The sequence below is a fragment of the Panthera tigris genome, chromosome D4, assembly GCF_018350195.1.
Source record: "Panthera tigris isolate Pti1 chromosome D4, P.tigris_Pti1_mat1.1, whole genome shotgun sequence".
Lineage (NCBI taxonomy): Eukaryota > Metazoa > Chordata > Mammalia > Carnivora > Felidae > Panthera > Panthera tigris.
In genome coordinates, this window is record NC_056672.1 from 44,589,556 (window position 1) to 44,602,846 (window position 13,291).

The following is a 13,291-nucleotide window of genomic DNA, read 5'->3' on the forward strand; positions in this document are numbered from 1 at the left end:
CACATAAACAGGGGGAAACTGGGAAATGAATATCAACTTGAAAATGAAAGCAAAATTCAGAAAAATGGAAAAAGTCACAAATATAAATAATGAACAAGGCGAAAAGTAATAAAATCCACTATTACTCACAGAATAAAAAAAGGAAGCTGAATTCTCTCACTAAAAGACAGACTGGGTAAAAAGTGGGCATACACAGACCAGTCACAAGAAACACAACATCTAACGACGGAGAAAAGTTTAAGATGAAAAGGAACGAGCCAAGAGCTATCCGCTAACTGACCCGAAAAGAAAGCATGAGCGCCACATTCATATTACACAGTGCAGACCTCAAGGTTAAGAAGACGAGACAGCATAAACAATTTATTTTATTTTATTTTTTTTAATGTTTATTTATTTATTTATTTAATATATGAAATTTACTGTCAAATTGGTTTCCATACAACACCCAGTGCTCATCCCAAAAGGTGCCCTCCTCAATACCCATCACCCACCCTATCCTCCCTCCCACCCCCCATCAACCCTCAGTTTGTTCTCAGTTTTTAACAGTCTCTTAGACAGCATAAACAATTTAAAAGCCAAGTTTTGTTAGGGGCGCCTGGATGGATCAGTTGGGTAAGCATCCAACTCTTGGTCTCAGTTCAGGTCTTGATCTCAGGCTCGTGAGTTAAAGTCTCACGTTGGGCTTTAACTGGGTGTGGAGCCTACTTAAACAAATAAATAAATAAAATAAAAAATGAAAGCGAGGTGACATATAGCAAAAAGTATTGAATATCTAAGAGAAACTTGAAGGGGTGCCTGGGTGGCTAAGTCAGTTGAGAGTTCAACTTCAGCTCAGGTCATGATCTCACAGCTCGTAGGTTCAGGCCCCGCATAGGGCTCTGTGCTGACAGCTCAGGGCCAGAAGACTGCTTCAGATTCTGTGCCCCCCACCATCTGTCCCTCCCCTGTTTGCACTCTCTCAGAAAAAAAAAAAAAAATTAACATTAAAAAATAATATTAAAAAAAAAGAGAAACTTGAAAAACATTTCATTGAAATGAGAAATCCATACATCTTTGTCAGAAATGGGCAGATTTAATGAAATGAGAATAAACAGCGAAGTTGGCTAAAACAACCCACAAATTTAATAATTACATATAAAATTTTTATCTCATGCATAAAGTTTATAGTTTTTTTTTTAATTTTTTTCATGTTTGTTTATTTTTGAAAGGCAGAGAGAGACAGAGCAGAGTGGGGAGAGGGGAAGAGGGAGAGAGGGAGACACAGAGTCTGAAGCAGGCTCCAGGCTCCGAGCTGTCAGCATCGAGCCTGACGCGGGGCTCAAAACCACGAACCATGAGAAATACAAATCAAAACCACACTCAGATATCACCTCACGCCAGTCAGAGTGGCCAAAATGAACAAATCAGGAGACTATAGATGCTGGAGAGGATGTGGAGAAACAGGAACCCTCTTGCACTGTTGGTGGGAATGCAAATTGGTGCAGCCGCTCTGGAAGGCAGTGTGGAGGTTCCTCAAAATATTAAAAATAGATATATACCCTATGACCCAGCAATAGCCCTGCTAGGGATTTACCCAAGGGATACACGAGTGCTGATGCATAGGGGTGCTTGTACCCCAATGTTTATAGCAGCACTCTCAACAATAGCCAAATTATAGAAAGAGCCTAAATGTCCATCAACTGATGAATGGATAAAGAAATTGTGGTTTATATACACAGTGGAATACTACGTGGCAATGAGAAAGAATAAAATATGGCCTTTTGTAGCAACGTGGATGGAACTGGAGAGTGTGATGCTAAGTGAAATAAGCCATACAGAGAAAGACAGGTACCATATGGTTTCACTCTTATGTGGATCCTGAGAAACTTAACAGAAACCCATGGGGGAGGGGAAGAAAAAAAAAAAAAAGAGGTTAGAGTGGGAGAGAGACAAAGCATAAGAGACTCTTAAAAACTGAGAACAAACTGAGGGTTGATGGGGGGTGGAAGGGAGGGGAGGGTGGGTGATGGGTATTGAGGAGGGCACCTTTTGGGATGAGCACTGGGTGTTGTATGGAAACCAATTTGACAATAAACTTCATATATTGAAAAAAAACAAAAAAACAAAAAAACCACGAACCATGAGATCATGCCTTGAGCCAAAGTTGGACGCACGACCGACTGAGCCACCCAGGTGTCCCCTACAGTTTTAAATGAGCCCATGAAACAATTAAAAAATCAATCATAAAGGTATCATAAAATGAACTTCAAAATAATCTTTTTAAAATGCTTGGGTGCCCGGGTGGCTCAGTTGGTTAAGCATCCAACTTCAGCTCAGGTCATGATCTCACGGTCTGTGAGTCTGAGCCCCACGTCGGGCTCTGTGCTGACAGCTCAGAGCCTGGAGCCTGCTTCTGATTCTGTGTCTCCCCCTCTCTCTGCCCCTCCTCTGCTCATGCTCTGTCTCTGTCTCAAAAATAAATAAAAACATTAAAAATTTTTTTTTTTCTTAATGCTTAAATAGGGGCACCTGGGTGGCTCAGTCAGTCAAGCTTCTGACTCTTGGTTGTGACTCAGGTCATGATCTCACAGTTCAGGAGTACAAGTCCCTCCCCTCTCTCTCCCCCTCTTTCAGAATAAACTTTAAAAAAAATTAAAAAATAAAATGCCTGAATAGATTATACTGAATAAAGTTCTAATAAAATTAGAAAATAAAGGTCAAAAGAAATCAGTCAGGAGAAAATAATGAAAAGGCCATTTCATATAAAAAAATCTAGGGGTGGGATCCCTGGGTGGCTCAGTCAGTTAAGTGACTGCCTCTTGATTTTGGTTCAGGTCACAATCTCACAGTTTGTGAGTTCAAGTCCCACATCAGGTTCTGTGCTGACAGCACGGAGCCTGCTTGGGATTCTCGGACTCCCCCCTCTCTTCCACTAGTTTTCTCTCTCTCTCTTTCTCTCTCTCAAAAATAAATAAACAGTTAAAAAACAGCTAGAGGCATCACAAAACATATGCTAAAAGGAAAATGTATAGCCTTGGGGCACCTGGGTGGCTCACTCAGTTAAGTGACTGCTTCTTGATCCTCGCTCAGGCCATGATGTCGTGGTTTGTGAGATGGAGCCCTGCATTGGGATTCTCTGTCTCTTAAAATAAATAAACTTGAAAGAAGAAAGAAAGAAAGAAAGAAAGAAAGAAAGAAAGAAAGAAAGAAAGAAAGAAAGAAAGAAAGAAGAAAGAAAGAAAGAAAGAAAGAAAGAAAGAAAGAAAGAAAGAAAGAAAGAAGGAAGGAAGGAAGGAAGGAAGGAAGGAAGGAAGGAAGGAAGGAAAGAAAGAAAGAAAGAAAGAAAGAAAGAAAGAAAGAAAGAAAGGAAGAAAGGAAGAGAAAGAAAGAAAGACAGACAAAGGAAATGTATAGGGCCTTTATTGTATTTATTATTTTAAAAAAGAAAAGAAGCGGGCGCCTGGGTAGCTCAGTGGGTTAAGCGTCTGACTTCAGGTCAGGTCATGATTTCACAGTTCACGAGTTCAAGCCCCACATTGGGCTCTGTGCTGACAGTCCAGAGCCTGGAACCTGCTTCATATTCTGTGTCTCCCTCTCTCTGCCCCTCCCCCACTAGTGCTCTGTCTCTCTCTGCCTCTCAAAAATGAATAAATGTTAAAAAAAAAAAAAGATTTAAAAAAAAAAAAAAAAAAGGAAAAGAAGGGGTGGGGGACCAAGCATAAAAATACAGTTAGTACTCTGAGAAAACTATGAAAAGATTCACAAATACCCAAACATTATAATACCAAATATAATTAAGAAAGTAAAAGAAACAAATTTCACCAACATTTATGCTTTCAAAATAATGGCCTTGGGCGTCTGGGTGGCTCAGTCAGTTAAGCCTCCAACTTTAGCTCCGGTCATGATCTCACCATCCATGAGTTTGAGCCCTACATCTGGCTCTGTGCTGACAGCTCAGAGCCTGCTTTGGATTCTGTGTCTCCCGCTCTCTCTGCCCCTCCCCTACTTACGCGTGCTCTCTCTCTGTCAAAAATAAACGTTAAAAAATTGTTAATAAAAAATAAAATAAAATAATGGCCTTTAATGTAAATTTAAGGTTCAAATTCTAAGGAGAGATTTATCAAATTAATTCTGACTTAAAGGAGATCGATAACTTACCTTTTTAAAGTCAAGTAAAAAGGGGTGCCTGGGTGGCTCAGTTGGTTATGGGTCTGACTTTGGCTCAGGTCATGATCTTGGGGTCTGTGAGTTCGAGCCCCGCGTCGGGCTCGGGGCTGACAGCTCAGAGCCTGGAGCCTGCTTCAGATTCTGTGTCTCTCTCCTTCTCTGACCCTCCCCTCCCCTCAAAAATAAATAAGCATTTAAAAAAAATGTTTGAAATCAATAAAAAAGGTGAAGTTTCTTGATTTTAAAATCATAACCTACTATAAAAGAAATATAATTGGGAGGATAGTAACTTAAAAATATTTCAAAACAGGTAGGTAAATACCAAAAGAAACAGCCACACAGTTTGGTAGGGGGAAGGGAGGGAGAGGTAGGGAGGGTGGGTAGGTTCCAGAGGAGCAAAGTGGACTGATGATGACTTTTATGGGCTTTTTAGCACCGTTTGACTTTAGAAATGTTTTATGAAAAAATATTAAGACTGTGCAGAAGACATTTCAACAACAGTTGGTGGAATTAATTTTTAAAAATGAACAAAAATGGATTTGAACACCTAGGCTAAAACTGGAAGCAACAAGGCCCGAAATTTAACATTTATCAGTCATGGGTAGGGGGCTAAAAGAACATCACACGAATGGTAAGGAAATGGCACTTAAGAAAGCAATGGGGTCTTTCAATCGATAACAATCTAAAAGGCCTATACATAAAAAGCACATCAAATATTTATCTAAACATGAGAAAGAAAAAGAAAAGTCTGCTTGTATAGAGTACAATGCTTTGGAAGGTTTTACTTGTTTTCATTTTTGTATAATGTTGTATCGTTTTTGGAGGTGATACTCAACCAGGAAGTTAGAAGGAGCTCTACAGTGTATCTCCACAGCTCAGGGAAGGGAAAAAGAAAGCCTCTTGGAGACCTGACCAGGAAGGAGCAGCAGACAGACTTAGGAAAATGAAGAAGCACATCCTCAAATTCCTCCATTTGCCTGGATCTGTATCCTGGTCAAGTAATAGAGATATAACTACACCTACAGAAATATAGTTATGGTTGGATTTTGCACAAATGACAAAAGACACAGCAGTCATCCCATTGGTTAAGCATAAACCAACAAGTAACATGAAAGAGAATCAGAAGAGGTTATTGATCAGGCAAGGAGAGACTCTGGAAGAGTCACAGATCCCCTCAGTCATATGTGGCTAGGAGTTCTGCCAATTCTTTATCAAGACACACTGGCCTCAAAAACAGGTACAAAGAGCAGTGGTATCTGGGAAGCAAAGGAGATGCACTTGAGGACTTGAGGGAGGAATTCAATGTGAACCAACCATTCATTTTAGAAAGTTCTTCCGGTGGCAATGTGGTGGAGAGACTGTAGTGGGTAAAGAATGAAGAAAGAAAGGCCTCTTCGAGGGCTCCCGCACTGGGGGATGGTGGTCACGGTAGCCGTGGACATGGCTCACTAAATGCTTACTAGTGTCCAGACTCTGATGTAGCAGCTTTACAACTATTTACTCAACGATCTTGTTTAGTAGCTATTATTAACTCCATGTGACAAGGGAAGAGTCTGAGGCACAGAAACCAGCGTGCCCAAAGGCACAGGCATAGTTAGTGGCAGAACTGAGATGGGAGCTCAAGTAGTCGGGCTCCAATGCCCATACCTCCACCGACCTTTCAGAAGGTCAGCTGGTTTTCAAACCAACTCGCCAACTTAACCTGAGCTGGAAATGAAAAAAGGATGGGTAGTGGGGAAGAGGCGCTCAATAACTTTAAAAGAACAACACTGAACGCGTCTGCCATCGGGGGACAACCGTATAAAGGAAGTTCTACTTAGTTCCATTCGAGGGGTTACAACACATTACTGTTGGGTAGGTGGCAAATAACTTATTTTGAAATCAGAGGCTCTTCCGGTATCGGTTTCGAGGGTCTTAAACTCTGAATCTTTTGTTACCAAATAACAATTTCCAACTTAACAGACATTTAAAAGGCTATGAGATACTGAAAAATCAACTTTTCCTCTAATATACCTGCAGAACACATATTATGTCCAATTATCCTAAAAAGTATCACAGAAGTGTAAGGTACATCTCTCACAATTAAATGTTTTAAAAGGCAATGTAAAAATCTGCCACTACATAATTTGAAATGGCAAAAATATATAGTCTCAAATAAAATAAAGGCTCAACGCCACAGGAGGTAGGATGGGGAAGTCACTGAACACAAAACCTAGAGGATCCTACAAGGGCCTCCACAGAAGGCATTTAAAAAGAGAGGGAATTTGAGAGATTTAGCACAAAAACAGAGTCATGAAGGAAAACAGTAAATTTTACATCCCCGAAATAAATGTGTGTACAAGGAAACAGAGTAACAGTACGTATCTTAACAGTGAAGAAACATTTTAACTAGTCATAACTGTGCACAGTGTTTACAATTTTCAACTCACAGAAATTAATCTAATCAGCCCTGCCACTAGCTAAGTGACTTAAATTTCCTTGTCAGGAAAACAGAGACCACTTTACCTAAACCATCAAGATCAACTTGATGATTAAATAAGTTTAATGTAAAGTCCTATGTGTACATATTTGTATACAATTTATGTACTTGGCACATAACTGAAACTGTGTTAGTGCTTTCAATCCCTACCTATTCAATTACTACCTTTCAATTACTCTTTCCACTACTAGAGATAAGCAAGAACACGTAAAATGTGTGTTACATAGCGCAATGCTATCAAGCGTGACAACAAAAAGTAAATGTTCGGATGACAAACACAGAAGGTAGAAACAGGAACGAAGATAGAAAAGAAACTCTAGGATACTCTGAGCTCCCAAAGTTGAGAATCAAGAGACACGGTTCATAATTGGTGGAACAAAAAGTAGGTTCTATGTTCAATATCTAGAAACTTCTATCCAAGACAAGAGTTTAAAAGGTGTCATATTGGGAGGAAAAAGAGATGGAGCAAATGGGTTAGATTCTCTTGTAGAAAAAGCAGCACAAGCATATAGTTTGGAAACTTCCGGCAGTAACTGCACAGCTTTAAAATAAAAAAAGCCCTCATATTCTAAGAAAAAAAAAATTTATTTAAAAAATTTGGGGGGCACCTGGGTGGCTCAGTCGATTAAGCATCTGACTTCAGTTCAGGTCATGATCCTATGGTTTGTGGGTTCGAGCCCCGTGTCAGGCTCTGTGCTCACAGCTCAGAGCAGGGAGCCTTCTTCAGATTCTGGGTCTCCCTCGCTCTCTGCCCCTCCCGGACTCACACGCACACGTGTGCGCTCTTTCTCTCTCTCCCCCAAAATAAGAATACACATTAAAAAAAAATCTTTTAAACAATATAGGACTTCGGGTTTTGCTAAATACCATCCTTTGCCTTAATTCTTTTAAACCATATACATGAATTATTTTGATACAAATTTCTTCAACCTCCCAAAGATACTTTTACATTCCCTTTTCTTTCATGTACCCATTGGTGAGACTTCAGAGACTTTGTGAAATAAATTTTGCGTTAGAAAAAAGAGAAACTATTGAACTGAGTAACTGATATCTTCCTGTGTTTTAAAAAAGTTTTCGATTTTCCTTCTGAGGTGGTCTGAAAGTCTTTTTGTTTTTGTTTTTGAGCAAATGGCCTTCAAGCTCTAATCTACAGATTTAGCTTAGGATACTTAGATGACATTTTGAGCTTTATTCACTATACTATATACCATTTTAAAGATGAAGAGAATAAATCTATAAATCATATTTACAATTCAGGAAGGAAACAACTGAACATTCTTTCAGTTCTGAAGTGAACAGAGTAAGTAGTGGCTAAATTTTCATCTCCCTAGCTCTCTGTTCAGAAGCACTGAAAGTAAACCCAATATTGTCTTCAACATTAAAAATACACTGAAGTACTGTCCTTGCATGTAAATATGAAATTTAACTGTTAAAATATTTATAGCAAGAATGCTCAAATATTCTACAGAATAATATTCCAAGGAGACAAAATTTTTAAATGCCTTGCTTTCTCAAATGACTACTTTCAGCGATGTTGCATATGCTATAAAATACTTTTGTTTCAGAATCCAATCTCATTTAAAAATGCTTCTATTTAGGGGTGCCTGGGTGGCTCCGTCAGCTAAGCGTCTGACTCTTGATTTTGGCTTGGGCCATGATCCCAGGGTCAGGGGATCAAGTCCTGCATCAGGCTCTGTGCTCAGCATGGAGCCTACTTGAGATTCTCTCTCTCCCCTTCTGCCCCTTTCCTCCACTTGTGTGTACTCGCTCTCTCTCTCTCTCTCTCAAATTGAAAAAATTAAAGTAAAAACTTCTATTTATATACTATTCCCTGACTTGCTATAGCTTCAATTGTAAATTATAACTAAATACTGTTAACAGTTCTATTTAGAAGACTTCACAGTTTCAAGTAAACTTCTGTTTACTTTTGTGGTTTGAAACTAGAAACTTGAAGTATTAATTATATCACTTCTCTTTCTAGGTTTATATATATTTAGCTTTGTACTGTTTCTATTTTTTTCAACAAGCTTTAAAACGTACTGGTCAGATTCTTCCAGTCTTCCCTTTTAGTACTAGATAAGTTTCTGACAATGAGGCTGAATAAGTAATTGTTACTCATAAAGAACAGTCCATCTTCAATGTAGAGTGGAATGGAGTAGCTGGAAGTGTAAGATGAAAAACAGCACCTGACCTAAAAATTCAACAGACAAATAATGGTGAGATATAATCACAGTTATGCTCTCTTGTCACCTTCTCTCAATAGTTATTCATTACACATTTACTGAGTCTCCAGCATACAGGAAGAACTACGTTAAAACTGCCACATATACAGTGGTTTCTGGGGAAAAACCAAATTTGGGCAATATGGTGGACTCTTTGGGAACTCTGACTACAATACGACTAGATATTGGATAATTAGAAAATTCTTCATTGCTTGGCTTATTTTTAAAAAGGGAGAACTCTTAAGAATCAAGAGTATATGAAGGAAAGAAAGAAAAAGCAGAGAAGGAAGGGGTTAAAATGTGAACTGAGCTACAGCTAAACGTGAGATGAGGCTTCCCAAAGGACACACAGGCCTGTGTTCTTAGAGGTCTCCAAAGACCAAACTTGGAGTCTACTGCAGATTTGGAAACCTGAACCTCCGTGTCTCTTAGAAATCAAGGAAAAACCTTCAGAAACCTGCTGTTAGAGAAAAGTACTCTGAATTTGGACTTCAGGATTCCCAAAGTTCAGTGAAGTCAAACAGGAACTCACAATTTAAAAATATCCCTGAACACAAAGAAACAGAGCACCATGATCTGAGAGTCTGTGCAAAGATCTCACATACTGGAATCATCAAAAGCAGAATATAAAATAATTACACATAAAGTGTGAAAAAGAAAAAAGTTGGAATCCAAAAAGTGACCAAGCGATAAGAGATGAGTAAGAATGACCAGCACATTGAAAAGAAACAAATAAGACTTTCAGAAATGGAGGGGGTGGGGGAAATCACTGTTGGAATTATCTCAATGGATTAAACAGCAAATTAAACACAGTTGAAAAGAATTATTAAGGGGCGCCTGGGTGGCTCAGTCGGTTAAGCAGCCGACTTTGGCTCAGGTCACGATCTCGCGGTCCGTGAGTTCGAGCCCCGCGTCGGGCTCTGTGCTGACAGCTCAGAGCCTAGAGCCTGTTTCGGATTCTGTGTCTCCCTCTCTCTGACCCTCCCCCGTTCATGCTGTCTCTCCCTGTCTCAAAAATAAATAAACGTTAAAAAAAAATTTAATTAAAAAAAAATTTAAAAAAAAAGAAAATAATTATTAAACTGGAAGAGAGATATAAACAATCTGCCAGAAAGCACACAAAAAATATAAGAAAATGCAAACTATAAAAGCTATTAAGAGGCATGGAAAACAGAAGAAAAATAGTATCTAATCAGAGACACAGAAAAAATATAGAATATAGGTGACATAATGGCTGAGAATTTTACAAAATCATAAATGAATCTACCAAAAAAGTATAATATAAAAAAAGATATATATATATATAAATGAAAGGTAATTTACTCCTAGACACATTCTACTAAAAATGAAGAACACTAAAGACAAAAAAGATTATAAAAACAGTAAAAAACAGGAGATTACCTATTGAAAACTAAACAAATAAACGAGCGGTATGCTACAGTTGGCTAATACAGGCTTACAAGAGCCAACTGTTAAATTTTGGAGAATTTTCTAAGTGAATATTTTTTAAAGGCCATTAGTAAAAGTTAAATTACATAAATATTAAAAGCAGTGGTAACAGATAAAACTCATCACTTCCTGGGGTGCCTGGGTGGTTCAGTCGGTTAAGTGTCCGACTTCGGCTCAGGTCACGATCTCGCGGTTTGTGAGTTCGAGCCCCGCATTGGGCTCTGTGCTGACAGCTCAGAGGCTGGAGCCTGCTTCGGATTCTGTGTCTCCTTCTGTCTCTGCCCCTCCCCACTCGTGCTCTGTCTCTCTCAGTCTCTCAAAAATAAATAAATGTAAAAAAAAAAAAAAACAAAAACAAAAACAAAACTCATCACTTCCTAGTTATTTTACTACATATTATTATTATTATTATTATTATTATTATCTGTGCTCTTAAGGTAATTACTTATTATCTATCCATCAGAAGAGTGGAAACAGTTCATAACTCTGTGCTATGGCACATCTGTTCCCAACTCCACAAGAGTGATCTAACATGGCAATAGCATTACACCATGGAAATAAGCAAACCTAAAAATCAGGAATTTTTCCCCCAGAGAAGTAATGGCTGAACATCTACTATCACAACCCTGAACTGGACTGACATCAGACTTCACAAAAACAAAAGAAAATATTTTCAAAGTACTGCAAGTCAATGTCAACCTAGAATTGTACAACCAGCAAAACCACTTTTCCTAACAGGAGCAACAGAAGAGCTTTTAGAGTATAACAAAAATTGAGTTTACTATCCGGAGACTATCAAGTAACAGAATTTCCACAGGATTTACCTCAGGAAGAAGACAAATGAATTCAAGAAGAAATTATGGTAATGCAATTAAGTTAAAAGTAACAAAACAAAACAACAACAACAACAAAAACCTCCTCACATTTGAAATTGCAAAGACAGACACACTTCTAAACAATTCACAGGTTAAAGAAACTAAAATAGAACATGTCAGACCGATCACACTGAATAAAGAAAACGCTACACATTAATATTTGTGGAATATAGTTAAAACAGTACTTGGAGGAAAAATCTTACCTTTAAAGCTTATAGTTGAAAAAAATGACTCACAATTAGAGAATCTGGGGAAACAATGGCATAACAAACTCAAGCAAAAGGAAGAGTATAAAGATTAAAAAAAAACTAATAAAAAATTCAACATAATTCAATGAGAATTTTGAAAAGAACGAATGAAATTCACACCCCTTTGCGAAAGACTGATTAAAACAAAGGAGACGGGCACCTGGGCAACTCAGTCCATTAAGCCTCTGACTTTGGCTCAGGTCATGATCTCACAGTCACGGGTTCGAGCCACACGTTGCGCTCTGGGCTGACAGCTGGAGCCTGGAGCCCACTTTTGATTCTGTGTTTCCCCACTCCTCTATCTGCCCTTCCCCCACTTGTGCTCTCCCTCTGTCTCAAAAAAAAAACATTTAAAAAAATACAAAGTAGACAAGGCACAAATAAACAATAGAGAGGAATAAGAGGAATACACTTGCAAGTACAACCCAGATTAAACAGATGAGAAAGTCATAAATAACTTTTTGCCAACAAATTTGAAAGTAAATTCGTAGGCAAATATGACTTACTAAAACTGATCCACAAAAAAAATAAAACTCAAGCATAATCCTTTATTAAAGTCAAGTAGTTTAAAAATCTTCCCACAAAGAAAATATCAGGCCCACAAGGTTTTACAAGCAAGTTCTAGAAAAAAGATCATTTCTATCTTACAAAAACTCTTCTAAAAAGATGGAAAACAGGAAATGTTTCTCACTTTATGTAGCAAATATTATCAGAGGCACAAAACTTGCCAAGAAGAGTAAGAGAAAGAAACATACAGACCAATTTAAATCAAGAATATGGACGCAAAATTTTTGAAGAAACTATTAGTACGATTAACTCAATTGGGAGTGGACCTTTAGAAAGCAAAACCAAATTGGTTTTATCCTAACAATTCCAAGAACGTTCCAAGAAGTTATCCCAAGAGTAGATTAGCATGATAAAAATGCTTGTCCAGTGGCCTGGGTGGCTCAGCGGGTTACGGTTCAGCATCCAACTCTTGACCTCGCCTCGGGTCATGATCTCACAGTTGATTAATAGAGCCCCAGGTTGGGCTCTGTGATGACTGAGTGGAGCCTGCTTGGGATTCTCTCTCTCTGTCCCTCCCCTGCTCATGTGTGCTCTCTCTCAAAATAAATAAACTCAAAAAAAAAATGCTTATCAAGCACCATTTTAACAGATTAGAAAACAAAACCCACCTGTTCATCTCGAGAGATCATAAAAACTTGTGTGATAGAAACAAAATCCATGGATTTTTTTTTAAAAACAAAAAAACACTTTTTATTATTATTTTTTTAATGTTTGTTTATTTTTGACGGGTGGGAGGGGTAGAGAGAGGGAGACGAGGATCTGAAGCGGGCTCCACACTGACAGTAGAGAGCCCGATGTGAGGCTTAAACTCATGAACCACGAGATGATGATGTGAGTTGGAGTCAGACACTTAATTGACTGAGCCTCAGAAAAACACAAAACTCTTTTTTTTTTAATTTTTTTTTAATGTTTTATTTATTTTTGAGACAGAGAGAGACAGAGCATGAACGAGGGAGGGGCAGAGAGAGAGGGAGACACAGAATCGGAAGCAGGCTCCAGGCTCTGAGCCATCAGCCCAGAGCCCGACGCGGGGCTCGAACTCACAGACTGAGAGATCGTGACCTGAGCTGAAGTCGGATGCTTAACAGACTGAGCCACCCAGGCGCCCCACAAAACTCTTAATAAAACAGGACTACAAGTTAAATTTCTTAACAAAAAGTAGCTACTAAAATCCCATGCAAACAACATGCTAAATGGTGAATTATTAAAATTATTCCCCTTAAAAACTGGGGCACCTGGGTGGCTCAGTCAGTTAAGCATCCAACTCTTGATCTCAGCTCAGGTCTTGGATCTCACGGTCGTGAG

General features: G+C 38.6%; 1 protein-coding gene across 2 annotated transcripts in view; it reads right to left on the minus strand.

Annotated features, from left to right (window-relative positions):
• MLLT3 (MLLT3 super elongation complex subunit) overlaps positions 1-13,291 on the minus strand; it is a 285,903-nt gene that overhangs the window by 84,291 nt on the left and 188,321 nt on the right. The window lies entirely within an intron of this gene.